The following is a 16290-nucleotide window of genomic DNA, read 5'->3' as shown; positions in this document are numbered from 1 at the left end:
TATATGGAACTACAAAGACCTACAATAGCCAAAACAATCTTTAAAAAATACAGTTGTTTGAGGTGCCTGGGTGGCTCAGCTGGTTAAGTGTGGGACTCTTGATTTTGGCTCAGGTCATAATCTCAGGGTTGTAAGATCGAACCCTGTGCTTAGGATTCTCCCTCTCCCTCTCCCTCTGCCCCTCCTTCTGCTCGGGTTCTCTCTCTCCCTGTAATATATAATAATATATTTTATATATATATATATATATATATGTATATATATATATATATATATATATATATAAAGCTGGAGAATTAAAACATGAAACTTTCAAGAACATAGCAGAAAACATGGAAGAATAGCTTAAGGCACATTAACAAAAGAAAAGATTACTTATTACACAAAAAACACTACTATAAATCAACAAGAAAGATAATTATTTGGACTTTATCAAAATGTAAAATGTCTGTAACCAAAATATCACATTAAGAAAATGTAACTGCAAGATATAAACTGAAAAAAATATTCATTTTACATGTGTTTGACAAAGATCTTATATCCAGATACAAATCAACAATTAAAAGTCAAACATACAATAAAAAAGTGGGCAAAATGTTTGAAGAAACACCTCATAAAAAGATATAAGAATGGCCAATAAGAGCATGAAATAGTTCTTTACCTTCTTAGTCACCTGGAAAACAGAAAAAAAGAAACCATAATGAGATACCACGTCACACTCACTAGAAGGCTAATAGTAATGACTGACAACAGTTATTGGCAAGAATGTACAGCAACTAAGATTTTCATACATTGTTGCCGAGAATATAAAATGGTACAATTACTGTGGCAAAATATTTGGTAGTTTTGCTAATGAAGTTAAACATACACCAACCCTCTTACACAGAAATTTCACTCCTCGGTATTTATCCAAGAGAAATTAGAACATACGTCCACAAAGGGACCTGACATAGAATATTCATTGAAACCTAATTTAGAGTAGGCCCAAATTGAAAACAACCCAAAAGTTTTGGGTTTTGTTGTTTTACTAATTTCTCCTCTACAAGAGAATTAGTAAACAAAGTGTGTTATATTCATATAATGGAATATTATTCAACAACAAAAAGAATAAAGTCCTGGAACACACAACATGGATGGATCTCAAATTTGTTATACTGAAGAATAAAAGTCATATACAAAAGATCACTGTACTTAAAAGTTCAAGAACAAGCAACTTAATCTATGGTGATAGAAATGAGAACACAAGCGGTACCAGCATCATGACAGCATAAGATGTCTCTAATTTTTGTCTCCCCCCAACCACAAAAATTCAGCATCCACCCACAGACAGAAGTGCTTTTGAAGGAGCAGTGGAATCCAGCCTACACCAAGGAAGCTGGAGGAATCTTGCCTACCTGTGTTCAGGGCAATAGGCAGACAGACCTAGGTCTAAGGGCCACCCTGCAGTGGCCCATGAACCGGCTGCAACCTCTCTCTCTTGGCCACAGGCCGGGAACCCCTAGAAAACACCATCTTAGACAATCACCCATGGTTGAGAGACCCCTTGTAGAAAGAAGTTCAGCTTTCTAGAGGAGAAGTTACAGCATACGTTGGAGCAAAAAAATATGAGTTTGGACACAGTGGAGTGGAAGGCAGTTACTAAAGACTGGAGGAAGTGACTTCTCCTTCAAATATGAAAAGAGCAACACAGAACTTTTAAGGAACAATTTCCACTTTACTACATAACAGGGTTGAGAATTGCTACTCTCAGGCATATGTACAGCCAGAAGCCAAGGAAGAGTCATTCAGAAGTAGTTTGGAGACTCTAATAGCTCAGTTACCTTAGCAGAGATATAGAAGATGAGAAGCACTGAATAACAATTGTGGAAAGTAGGTAGAAGGGGCTACCATTACCTACAGTGTAAGAAGTTGTAAGCTTCCACCAACAGAAGCCACTATTTATTCATTCAATCAAATATTTAAAATATTTAATCAGTGTCTAATACAAACTAACACTGTCCTAGGCCCTGGAGATTTTATGGTAAACTCTCTAACATCATGGGTCCTATATTGTAGTGGGAGAGGCAGGTATTTATCAAATAATCACACCAATACATGTACAAATATGAAAGTACTAACATGAAAAGGGTAATGGAGGAGAAGTACATAGCGCTAGGAGAGCTTATAACAATAATAGCAACTCCTTATGTTTATTTTTTACAACAATCCTACAAACTAAATGCAGTCATTCTCATTTCCATTTCATAGCTGAAGAATCTGAGGCAATGAGGGGATTAGTAACTTGCCAAAGATCACAGAGCTAGCCAATGTCTGAGCCAGAGTTTTCATCCAGGCCTTCTGTTTCTAGATTCTGTGTTCTTAACCACAGTGATACAGTGCATACCCACTTGATCTGGATGTGTTCAGGAAGATGTCCCTGGGAAAAAACCAACCAACCAACCAACCTTTTAAACCGAGATCAGAGAGGTATGTAGGAATTCCCTGGGAGAAGAGTATGCAAATTCCCTGATGTGATTGGGAGCGTGGCAGAGTTGATGGACAAGAAAGTTGCACATTAATTCTACAAAAATTAGAGAAGATCCTATGTATGATTAAACAAGTCAGAAGAGAGAGATAATATTGACTTTAAAGTGTCATTAGTTTGCATCCTTCCTAAATTAAAAAAAAAAAAAGACCTTCTAAATAAAGAGTTAAATTACATTCTCCATCAGCAGCTGCACTTCTTTGTTATTCTGTCCTCTGTGGGGGTGAGGAATGGGCCACCTTCACTATTCTGGGACCCTTTCAACCAGTACTGTTCACCAATATCAAGCTGAGATTGCAGGAGCCCTGAAACCTTTAGGCGCAATTCTTTTTTTCTAATCAGCTGAGGAAAGTTCTTTTCCCAACAACTGTATCCCATTGTTCCACAAAGACTCTTCTCTAAGAAAAATGAAGCAGTTAATTCCCCCTGTTAAACACAGCAGGAAGGTAATACTTTTCTCAAATATCAAATCAGTCCAATTTCATTTAGACTTAAATGATTTTTCTGGCCCCTCTTCATGTAGATACCTCTGCAGTCAATTAGCATTGTCACTTTTAATCTTCTGTAGTCAGATCCTGGTCATTTCCCATTAGGGTTCTATTAAATAGATTCTTATGGCCTGGCTCAACTGACTGCAGTGCACTATCTGTAGAAAGCACGCTAGCCATCATTATGCAGCTGGCATTTACTAAAGGTTAGATATTACCGATAACCTTAATCACAAATTATGCTACTTTGCCTGAAAATTAACCTCTGGATATTTTTTGCCACCAAACTCGAATGCTCCTAGAATAGTCAGGCTATGCTTGGATGGAAAGGCACCTTGAATTATGCATCTCAGCTTAAGCTACTTTAAACTTCATGGCCTTTGCCTCAAGATCCAAAGATGCTGTTGCAGTCAGGGGCAAAAACACCTGCATCTAACTGCAATGCCAGGTGCACTCTAACTAAAGAAAGAGGAAGGAAGCATACATTTTCCTCAGGAAAAGAACTCTGTCCTACTTTCCTCAGTCCATTGGGTCTTGCAAATAAAATAAGGATGGAACTGTAGAAAATTGAAGCAGATAAAACTTACAGAAAATTCATATCTTCTAAGTGCAAATATAGGGCAATGTTAGAGTACCTGTACAACATACAGCAGATACAAAATAGCATCCTCTAATTGAAAAAGCAACAAGCCAGGTGTCAGAAAGCATGGCTTCCACATACCTGGTACTAACTGCAGCTGTGACCTTGAGTGAGTTGCATGATTCCACTGGACTCTTGGTTAAATGTAAATATAAATTGGGTGCCTGAATAGTGACTTCAGCTGATTTAACATGGGCTATCTCACTGGCAGAGTGGAGAGAGAGGAAACAAGCAGGACTGGCCTAGTACCCTCCAACTGGGCTGTCCTCTGTGGAATGGCATCAGGAAGACTGGTCACTATTACATCCTGGGGGAAGAGAGACAGGGAAGGCAGAACTGGAAGATAGCTATGTCTACTATGTAATTTTATTGGCAGCCAGTCCTAGGGAATAGAGATCCACAAATATATCCAGCAGTGTAAACCTTCTCATGGACTTCTGGCCCCTTTTATCCTTTCAGCCATAGGCCCATTCAATAAGCTTCTTAAGCATTTATTAAGTAGGGTCCCTGCCCTTTAAGGGCTTGTGGTTTAGTAGGAAAAAGTCATGCTGGCTTTGGACAAATGGTCACAAAGAATATTATGAGACTCAAGTCTTTACCTTTATTTTAGACCGAAGTTCTTGGTACTTATTCTAGATTTAGTTTCTCCCCAATTATTCTCTTACAGAATTCCACCAATTTCCTCATCTGTCTCAAAGAAATTCTTCATGAATAAACACCTAGAACTAAACAGTAAATAGGACTAATTGGTATATGCCAGAGAGTTGACCAGAATGGATCCTGTCTCTCAACTTCCTTCATGTCCTTTCATTACTGGTGATTATTTTACTCTTCCTTTCATTTAATTTGACTCTTCCTCAACTTCAACAACCAACTTAGGTTTTCTCTAAGAAACTTCTCAGACAATGGCATATCTAATTTCTGAAGAAATTAGTTCTTCTGAAGAAATGTGGTATTTCTGCAGAAATGTAGTTTCTTTGGAGCACCATACCCAGAAACTCACTCAAGTCCATAAAAATGGCCCCCAGGAATACATGCACCCCAATGTTTATAGCAGCAATGTCCACAATAGCTAAACTGTGGAAAGAGCCAAGATGTCCATCAACAGATGAATGGATAAAGAGGATGTGGTATATATACACAATGGAATATTACGCAGCCATCAAAAGGAATGAGATCTTGCCATTTGCAATGACGTGGATGGAACTGGAGGGTGTTATGCTGAGTGAAATAAGTCAATCAGAGAAAGACATATGTCATATGACCTCACTGATATGAGGAATTCTTAATCTCAGAAAACAAACTGAGGTTTGCTGGAGTGGTGGGGGGTGGGAGGGATGGGGTGGCTGGGTGATAGACATTGGGTAGGGTATATGCTATGGTGAGCACTGTGAATTGTGCAAGACTGTTGAATCATAGATCTGTACTTCTGAAACAAATAATGCAACATATGTTAAGAAAAAAGAGAAAGAAGAAGATAGCAGGAGGGGAAGAATGAAGGGGAGTAAGTCAGAGGGGGAGACGAACCAGGAGAGACGATGGACTCTGAAAAACAAACTGAGGGTTCTAGAGGGGAGGAGGGTGGGGGGATGGGTTAGCCTGGTGATGGGTATTAAAGAGGGCACATTCTGCATGGAGCACTGGGTGTTATGAACAAACAATGAATCATGGAACACTACACCAAAACAAATGATGTAATATATGGTGATTAACATAACAATAAAAAATTTAAAAAAACCTAATGATGTATGGTGATTAACATAACAATAAAAATTTTTTTAAAAATGGCCCCCAGGAGAATTCTTGCTGGATCTACTTTAATAAGTGGTTAAGGGTCAACTGTGATTAACATATTAGCAAACGCTTGCTAAAGAACTTGAAAATTATTTTATTAAATATTTTTAAGGAAAATTTCTGAAACTATCTCTGTCCTTTAATCTTTCTCATCAAGTTAATTTTTTTCATGCAACCAATAACTATCAGTTTAATAAAGCCAAGTTGTGATCACTTTAATGTATTAAAGCAGATGGTAGAGGTGAAAAATCAATGTGGTTTTGGAATTGTCTGAGAAGTTTCTTAGAGAACACCTAAGTTGGATGTTGAAGTTGAGGAAGAGTCAAATTAAATGAAAGGAAGAGTAAAATAATCACCAGTAATGAAAGGACATGAAGGAAGTTGAGAGGTAGGACCCATTCTGGTCACATTGGCCAGAGGAGTGTTGGTTCACCTGTTTTCATAAAGTCCAATGCAGAAATAATAAAATGTCTTTCAGGCCATTCCTCCCCCACCATTTAAAGTGCAAATAGCTGTACAAGGGATGAAAATGGCATGTTCTAACACCATAGAAAAATATAAATAAGTGACATTGTTATTTACTCACAATAATAGCAACACCAATACATATTTGAAAAGCAGCAGTATCCTCACAACTTTATAATATTTTATCCTTGTGGTAGTCCTTCAAAAAGCAGATGCTAAAATGTGATTAGATATGCAAGAATTTATTAGGAAAAATACCTGTGAGAGAAGAAGGAGGGAGCCGAGAGAGGCTGGGAGAGCTGTCAGACTGTGATACAAGGCTGACCATGAGAGAAGGAAGGAAGGAAGGAAGGCAGAGTGTGAGGAAGGGAGGAAGAGAGGCAGGCCGGGCGGAAGCATCGCAGGCTGCAGGGCAGTTCTAAGGAAAGTTTGTGAAGCTGTCAGAGACTCCTCAAGCTAAGGTAAGCCTTCACAGAAGTCCCATGCTTCCCATGAGTCTGCCTTAATATCTCCTTGGGCTGAATTATTGTCTGGGAGCAGCCAACAAGAAGCATGGCCTCTGTACAAACCCAGCATTAGGTTTTAGGGAGTAGCAGCTGAGGCCCTCAACAATTTCCTTGCTGTTGGAAATCTGAGAGCTTCATTGTCTTGATTGCCATATTCTTAAAATTAGACCTTGGGTTATACCGCAAAACATGGATCACATGTGGCTCATCCCAAATTCTAATAATTTGGCACAAAGGGTTAATAATAATAATACCTAACACTGGTAAGCTGCTTTGTATACTCACATCACCACTGCAAAGAAAATATTTCCATGCTGGGGGACCTGGGTGACTCAGTCAGTTAAGCATCTGCCTTCAGCTTGGGTCATGATCCCTGAGTCCTGGGATCGAGCCCCACATCAGGTTCCTTGCTCAGTGGGGAGCCTGCTTCTCCCCTGCCTGCAGCTTTGCCTGCTTGTGCTTGCTCTCTCCCTCCCTCTCTCTCTCTATGTCAAATAAATAAATAAAATCTCAAAAAATAAAGAGAGAAAATATTGCCATGCCAATTTTCTAGCTAAAGAAAACTACTTAACAGAATTAATAAGAAATGGACAGAGAGCTCAAATTCAGGTCATTTGACTCTGTATCCCACATGCTTCCCACCACTCATGCTGACTGAGGTAGGATTAAAATACCCAGTTTCTGAGATAATGAGCAGTATCTCGAATAGCACAGTTCTGAGGTAGCAACATACATTATCAACAAAGCTGGGGCATTTATTAAAGGGAAAGGGGGGGACTCTTAATAATCCCATCAGGGCAATGAGGCTTTCTTAATTGGAATTTTCCTCACATCAGTCTATAATCCTGCAGCATCCTTCACGGACAGGTATAAAACATCAATCCCATCTAGAGTCCCCACAGATTTAGGTAATAACCCTTACCAGGAGAACCATCTCTAGGCTCAAGGAAGAATTGCCTTCAGCTCCCTACTCATCCCTGCTTCTTTTCCCAGGGAAAAATTCCCCTTCAGAGCCTCTGGGCCAACTTTCCACCTCCATGAAATGCCTGGAAACTCTGACCCTGTGGAAGGAAGGTTTGTTTTAGGTCATAACTACAGATTAAATTTCATTTATTCAGTATCTTTGCCACCATCTATACACTTCATTTGCAGATGGCTATTTGCCTAGAGTAACTTATTTATTTAATTGATTGACTGTCTCGGTTTTCAGAGTAATTGTTTATCCCAAGTGGCATAACAGCCTGCTCTGTTCCTATGCTCTTCTGAGGAAGAGAGTGCTGGCTGTTGGAATAACTGAATGTCCCATTAAAGAGAACACACTGAAACTTAGCTCCAAAAACTCTAAACCAAGATACATGTTCTTCACAGCTTTGTAGATTTCATCTTTTTCTGGTGAATGTGCGCAGGAAGAATGCTTGCTCAAGTCTAAGTCAATCAAATATTTAGGGAAAACAGGGACTTCATCATTCTGTCTTCCAATCTGTTTAGCATTTTTACCTTTCCTCCAAGAACATATTTTGTGCTTGCTGGTAATTATTTCACAAAGCCTAGAAGTTTCTACCCTATGACTGCAGGAGGTAAGGGTCTCTTTAACCACAGATACATTCTGGTTTTCACATTATGCTTCCGAACTGGTAGTTGATTTACTTGAACCAGTCATGTTTAGCCATCACTGTGTTAATGTCTCCAACCCAATCCATGCTTCTTTTAATTATGATTGCAGCCATTTTCCCATTACTTGAGGTATTGCTTAAGCCAGTGCAACCACTGTACCTCTATTCCATCCCAATTCACTACAGATGAGAATCTTGGTAACTGCAGTGCTATAGCATGGCCAAGATTATCACCACTGCACTTCCATTTTAGAATCCCTTCTTGAGGAGCTTCTTCTTAGGAAAAATAGTATAAAAATTCTGGCAGAAATACATCTAGTTTAGTTGGCCCCAGAAAGATTTGCGTGCAAGGAATACCACTAGAGAAATGGGAAAGTGGTATAGGGTAGAGAAGAAAGCCAAAAAGTAGTGCACTATTAAGCCTTCCAATTATTAACAAGAAATGGGAAACTGGGTGTTAATCCTGTGGGAACTTGCCACACACAAGGTCAGCATGGCCTTCTGCACTTCTGGATGTAGACATTGGAAATTGAAAATCATCTAGAGCACCTTGAAATGATAGCATCTGAGGGATATGGATGGGGCTTTGACAACATCTGCTACCTTCATACTTTAAAAGATGAAATGTTAAATACCTTTCATGTAAACTAAATGGTACAACTTAATTCTGGCTCAAATTCTATTGCTTTCTCTGAGTATTATTAACATTACACATAATACTTAGATTTTCCACAAGCCATTGCTTAGATTGTTTCTTCATTTAGTTGATAGTAAACTGGATTGTTAAGGAAGAGTAGCTTTGAGAGTCAGGCTGAGCTTCGAATATAAGGTGTCCTCTTCCTTATTTACAGGCTTTGACAAATTTCTGAGAGCAAGACAATTCAGTTTTCTTGCCTGTAAAACAGAAATGATAGTACCTACCTCCTAACAGTTATTGTGATGAGTGAGGACATGATATATTTAAAGAGTTTGGCACAGTGCCTGGCAAAGAGTAAACCTTAATTAAATAGTAACCCAAGAGAATTCAGGAATAATTTATACTTTGTATTGCTGTGATCCTTATTGTTTTCCCAAGCTTTGGTAAGACTGTTCTGACAATTTACGATTTGCCAACATATTTACCTAGCTAGATGTCCTCAGTTTGCCCTAATAGATTCATATGCTACCTTTTTTCACCCTTATTTGTGCCCCTGGAAGCTGCCCCACATCTTCTGCTTTAGTGGGTTCTTGTGTCCTCCAGTTCCCTATTGGGTTGGCCAATGGGAGGGAGAGGAAGGAAATCAGAGAACAGGAGGAACTGAGGTCTATTACACCCATAACCTCCTTTCTGGATCATCACAGTTTGGCTATATCCCTTCTATTAAATGTCACAACAGCTGACAGGTGAATCTCTTTATACAGCCTTATTCTGGATTCCAATAAGTTCCTGGTCCCCTTGTTTCTTCAGTCTGTGAGTGATAAAGGCTTACTGTGGTTACTATGCCCTATGGCACTGCACTTTATTGTTTCCTAACCACAGCTTTGTAAATAATCCCTCCCCAGTTATTCCCAGTGTGCCGCCTGTTTCCCACCAGGATCCTCACTGTGGTATTAACAAAGGGGCAGATTTCCTCCCATAGACCCTATAGGTATGATGGAAATGTGTGTCAGGCAAAAGTGGGGGACAGGAGTGTGCACATGCGTGTGAATACACATCAATATAATCAATTCCATCAATCATTTTATAAGTAATATGATAAGCAAATTCCAGTGTTTTCCAAGGCACTGCATCTACTGCATTAGTTATATGTACATACACACACACACACACATACACACACACACACATACACACACACAGAATCACATGCTGTGGATGGAAAAAGTGTTGTATAAGGAGATGCCAAGATCAGGAGTTCTCAAGCTTTTTGCTGCTAAGGGGTAGTTGATCCTTCCATGAGTAATTTTCTTCCACTATGCCAATGATTCTTAGTAAGCAGGGGAAGTATATTGGAAATAATGGATCTTAAAGAGAGATTTTCAAAATTTTCCAGGAGATTCTGACATGACCTTTATGTTAAACACTCAAGAAGTGCTCGAGAAGTGCTCTTTCTCCTAACTAGACTTTCAAACATTAAAGTTTTCACCCCACGCCCTTTCTTTCCTGAACAAAAGAAAAGAAAATTAAGTATAGTAAAAATGTTTGGGGCTACTGGGTCTTATATACCTGAATTTGAATCTCAAATCAGCCACCTCTTAGCACCATTTGAAATGTTTTTCATCTGTAAAATTGGAATATTGAAGCATTTTTATAAGAATACGGAGATGTGTTATGTATATTATTTTTTACATATATGTAAAATTATTTATATATTTGCATAAATGTATTGTTATGTGATGCATATTTATATATGCATTTACATAAATATATTAACATAATACATTTGAAATGAGATGTTTTAAATGCTCAATATATCAATGAAAGTTAGTAATCAATATGTAGGACAGTAGAAGCAGTATATGTGCAGAAGCAGGGGTAGGCGAGTTGAAGATTTACCTCCCATTCTAAGAAGCCTGGAACATAGGGAGGTTTGGAGAGAGCATAGGAAAATGAAAACAGAAAGGAAAATTCCAGCTCATCCTTCTGGATGTTGAAAATCTGCTATTAGGAACCCCCCCCAAACACAAACGGCATCAAAACAAAAAGATTTTAGTGAATGAAAAGGTAGGTTGCAGAGGCAATAGGTAGGATAGTATAAGGGGCAACACCTATTGCAGTCTAATAGCAATAGTAACATGGTAACAAATCCCGATCACCAAGGCCAGTAAAACTATGTCACAGTTCTCAGGCATCTTTGCTTTTAATAATTTATTTCTACTTTTTTTTTTAGATTTATTTATTTATTTATTTTAGAGAGAGTGGAGGGAGGGGCAGAGAGAAAGAATAACTATTTTTTTTAAGATTTTATTTATTTATTTGTCAGAGAGAGAGAGATAGAGCACAAGCAGGGGGAGCGGCAGGCAGAGGGAGAAGCAGGGTTCCCACTGAGCAAGAAGCCCGATGTGGGACTTGATCCCAGGACCCTGGGATTTTGACCTGAGCCAAAGGCAGACACTTAACAGAATGAGCCATCCAGGCGTCCTGAGAGAGAGAATATCAAGCAGACTCACCGCTGAGCCCGGAGCCGATGCTGGGCTAGATCTCAGGACCCTGAGATGATAACCTGAGCTGAAATCAAGATTGGATGCTCAACCAACTGAACTACCCAGGCACTCCTATTTCTACCTTTTAATAATATGGTCCAGGATCTTATTTCTTTCTCCCCATCAACCAAATTCTCTAGCTTGCCTACAATTTGCCTTATTTTCATAATTCCTTTACTTCTCTTTGAAAATCCTCTTAGCCCAATATTTTTATCAGGTTCTGCTTGCAGAAGCACTGGAGTTTAATGAATAAAGGCTCAGGCTTTAGAATTGGGTGGATTTGGTTTGAATCCATGGATGCAGGAATGGGGATTTATGTTCAGCTGATTGGGTGGAAGATGCGATATAACTAGTTAGAAAGATGAGGGAAAGGATATTCACCTTCCAGGGCTATTTTGGCTTACTAGATAATGAGCATAAAGTGCTTAGCAGACACTAAGTACATGGCATATTCTAAGCTTTAAATGAATATTATCTCATTTGTTTCTTCATTTCTTACTTTTCTTTGGGAGATTTTTTTCCCTCTATCAGTCTATTTCTGTCATTTTTCCCCCCTGCTTTCTCTTTATGCCCACCTTAATCTTTTCCTGAAATTCCAAAAAATATGGTAGGATGCTCTTAGTATTAATGGCTACAGCACCAGCTCAACTGAGAAGAAACCCCAGTAACCCTATAGTTAAACGGAGTATACAGAATAGAGTTTGCAAACGTCAGTTCAGCAGCAACACCAATGGGATGGAGGAATGTGGCATGGTGGAAACAACCCAGAAATAGAGAATATGAGACCAAAAAATTCTTGGCTAAATCAGACATTAACTTGTTTTGTCTTATTGGTCTCACTTCCCTTCTGTATTAAATAGCCAGTTGAACGGCATGATATAAGTTTTCCCCCAGCTTCAACATTCTATAATTCTACTTAATTAGTTCTTATCCTTCATAGGGCATCAAACACCTTAGAAAAATTTAGCCTCAAATCCAACCTAATTAGCAACCCACCTCCTAATATGTTCAAGTTCCCTAATATTGTTCAATCTGTTGGCACATCAATTAAAAAAAGAAAAAAACTGATTGGTAAGGACATTGTACTTGATACCTTTAATGCAGAAAACAAATCGCAGCTCTAGTCTCTGTTATCCATAGTCTAATTGAGACATAACCTGCCATGTATCAGGACAAGGTTAGTAATGTTAATGTGATTACATACATGTACCTGAGGGAACTAGCATTTTGGAGGTAGAGATGGAGGCAGGTATTGCCGTGGGACTAACTCTCACTGAAAACCTACTCTCTGCCAGTCACTCTTTATACCTTACTTTATTGAACCCTCAAAACTCGACTGGGAAGGGGCACCTGGATGGTTCAGTCAGTTAAGCGTCTGCCTTCTGCTCAGGTCATGTCCCAGGGTCCTGGGATCCAGCCCTGCATTGGGCTCCCTGCTCAGCAGAGAACCTGCTTCTCCCTCCCCCTCTGCCCCCCCCCCCAGGCTCATGCTGGTGCTCTCTCTCATTCTCTATCTCAAATAAATAAATAAAATCTTTAAAAAACAAAAACAAAACAAAACTCTACAGGAATTATTATTATTCCTGCTTTTTTTTTTTTTGGATGTGAAACTAAGGTTAAATAGAAATAGTATATAGCAAATTGGGATTCAGCCCCAGACATTAGGCCACATCACATGTCCTCTTAATAAGAGACTAGTTCTTAGAGAAGGAGAGAACTAAGGCCTTAAGGATAGAGGGTGTTTGTGAATTAATAAAGAATAGCTCTCTACCAAGGTGGCAGGTAGAGCTAAAGGGGATGAAGTCATGTAGGAAACAGAAGTCTCCCTCACCTCAATCTCAAGAAAGGAATTGTGCATCCTCTTTTTTTCAAATTTGGAATTAAACAAGCACCGAATAGTATATGGAATTGAGGTTAGTGATGGTCTAACACCATGGACTGGTTGATTAAGACTATTCTGAGAGGGAGGGTAATGACAAACATATACCCTTTCCAAAGAATGTCATCAGCAAAAAAAAACCCTGCAGGTAGTTGGATGAACATGGTGGTAGGATTTTATTAGTGACCAAGCAACAAGAATTCCTACAGAGAGCCTGGTACAAAAGAGATACCCAACCTTTACCTTGCATCTCAGATTCCTTTCTTTCAGAGAGCTTTAGGGAAAAAAAAATGTTTAAATTAAGTTTGTTGCAGCTGCTCTGTCAGGAACTTACCAAGTGCTACAGCCATCAGAGCAATTAAAAAAAATTGCACAGAAGGTAATTAAAAGCCTTACTGGTTCTTGCGATTAGACTGACATTTTAAATGCCTCTGGATGTTTTATTGTGCCAATAACCTATTTCCCTCGTCTCCAAGAGAAATACAACTGACATCAGTAATTTGCCTAAATTCTCTACAGGTAACATGTGCCAAATACAGACCTGCACTAAATTAGGACCAGAATTCTCCTCTATGCAATCGGTATGATATATCTTAATGGGAAAATGACTATTTGCAAACTCCTTCTCTATGTTTGTGTTTTCAGTGTTCACTGTCCTGTTTACTCTGCTCTGAGAACATAGCCTGATGGTAACTGCTGGCCAGAATACCACATTTATGGGCAAGGAAATCATTTCCAATTTACATGTGGTTGTGCAAGGACAAAGCTCATGGCTTTGGAGGACAGGGCCTTATTTTGTCAATATTATTTCATAATGATGACTTATTGGGGAATGTGCTTCCCTTAACAGACTACTCATGCCAAGGGAATTCTGCCCCCCTCCATCCCTAATCTTTGATTCATGATTAGAACATGGATTTGTAAGTTTGGTAAGAATCAATAAAAAGCTTACCATAGGATTGAATTTAGGAAGCTGTCCTGGCTCAAGGATTAGGAATTTGAGGACATGTCCAATTTACAGCTAAGTTTCTCTCAATTTTCTGTTCTTTGGTGGAAAGGCCCCAGGGAGTTGTAGGTTTCTTTCAGTAACCAAAACAAGCATGTAGGCCAATCTTTCCTCAGAAGTGCAAAAATAAAAAGCAAACAAAAGCAACAGCAACAAAGACAGAAGAGAAGTGGAATTAAGGTGGGCTAAATTGGAAATATTATGAGAAAATAAGAGTTAAAGTCATGCTTAAGACATCAAAATTGGGTAAAAAGAAAAAAAAAATAAAAGCCGCCCCAGTTTCTTCTGAGCAAGTACTAAGACTAAAGGCAAACTAACCTGTAAGCTTTTCTCTTTTAGACTTTCTAGGAGAAACAACATTTTAACTTGCTCTCTTAATTTCTCCCCCTGTGATTTACCTTTTCTACTGTGCAGAGTGATCTACAACCACTGTAAATGCTTCTCAACTCTCTTGCTCTCCTGTTTGAACAACCTTTTATACTGGTAAGTGGCAGTGCTACCCAGGTATTCCCAATTCCTTCCAGAACCGTTGCTCTGCCTGCATGTGAATGACACTCACAGACCTCACATCCTTAGCCCCTCTGACTCACAGGCCACAGGACACCAGAACTGAAGATCATTGAACATCAAGTAAAAATTTGTTAAAGAGAACATTGACTTCTTAACAGAGTTAGCTAGATTAAATACCACCAGACTTAAATAAGATGCTCACATTCTATGAGCTTGTTGAGGAACTTCATACAAAGATGGCATTACGAAGGACAGAAGAAAAGATGCTCTAAATCTATTAGAATTAGAAATTAGATTATACAATGTGAGAATGTCACAATGGATGGAAAAGGTGCAGCAGGCAACAAATACAAATTCCTTTAATTTGTTAAATGGAGTTATACACAAAGAGTGCAACACAGAGCACTAGACTAGGTAGCTTCCGGGGTTTAGTTACCTTGGCCTTTGAGCCCTACTGACAGTAACAATGAAAATCAGAGTGAGGAGTTCATGGGTCAACAGAGCAGCTCCCTTTGTCACATATATGAGTTTTTATTTATATATTTTTAATAGATTCTCACAATTTTTCTGGAGACTCTGGCCACTCACCTGCCTACCCACCAGATGCAAACCACTAGTAACAGCTAAGGACATTCTTAAAGCTCTGGTGAGTTGAAAATGAATTCCCTCTGGCCCGCTTTCCACATGTCCATGCGTCTGCAGACCCAAGCACTACTCAATTCCTATAAACACAAAGGAAGAGCTTTGAAAGTATGAGTTCTTCATGTAGAAGTGTTGGTCATAAAATCTACTCTTCTAGAAAATTTTCAAGAGAGCATAAATTCCAGGGCATCTGGGTGGCTCAGTCAGTTAAGGGACTGATTCTTGATCTCAGCTCAGGTCTTGATCTCAGGGTCATGATTTTAGGCCCTGCCTTGGGCTCCATGCTGGGCATGCAGCCTACTTAAAAAAATTCCAATGGACACAAGATGATTAAGGAGAAATACATATAAAATATTCTTTCACTAAATTTAGTGGAAAAAAATAAATAAAAGTAGCTTTAACGCAGTGAAATAATCTTTGAGATAAGCATTTATTTGATCATTATCATATGATGAAAAAAAGGTTGATTGTAATGAATTTTTATTTTTCATTTGCTTAATTTAGCATTGTGAAAACATATAAGTCATTTAAGTTAACGTAAGAAAAACAAAATGGTTTCTCAAGATACTGGATAGCCCCCAAATGACATAACATCTCAAAAATGTTAATTGAGCTTTTTTGATTACGCAGGTCAACATGAGGTATTGATGGGACTTTCACCATGTCATCTAAAATTTAAATTAGTTCATTAAGTTCTTTTGGTCAGGTGTGAAAACAGCAGTGTTCTGTAGAATATGTTTTAAGAGAAAAAGCAAACTTTACAAATGATAATTTATGGAAAATTTCTGTACGATTTTAGATTGTATTATGTATAAGGGATATTGAAGTCATGGTTTGATAATGATAAATCCCTTTAAATTTACTAAAATAAAAATCCATCAGTATAATATGTTCAAGTGTTTATTTTCAGGTATGTAAATTCCCTACACATGCAAGCCTTTTAGGAAATCAGCAGTTGAAGTCAGACAAAAAATATCATTTTTAAAATAACTGCTAATAGGTATTAAGATCTGGGGAGCATTACATACATAAAATGGAGA

The sequence above is a fragment of the Callorhinus ursinus genome, unplaced genomic scaffold, assembly GCF_003265705.2.
Source record: "Callorhinus ursinus isolate GAN/ISIS: 27379988/994484 unplaced genomic scaffold, GSC_fseal_2.0 scaffold2, whole genome shotgun sequence".
Lineage (NCBI taxonomy): Eukaryota > Metazoa > Chordata > Mammalia > Carnivora > Otariidae > Callorhinus > Callorhinus ursinus.
The sequence above is the reverse complement of the archived record's forward strand: the minus strand, read 5'-3'. Positions refer to the sequence as shown.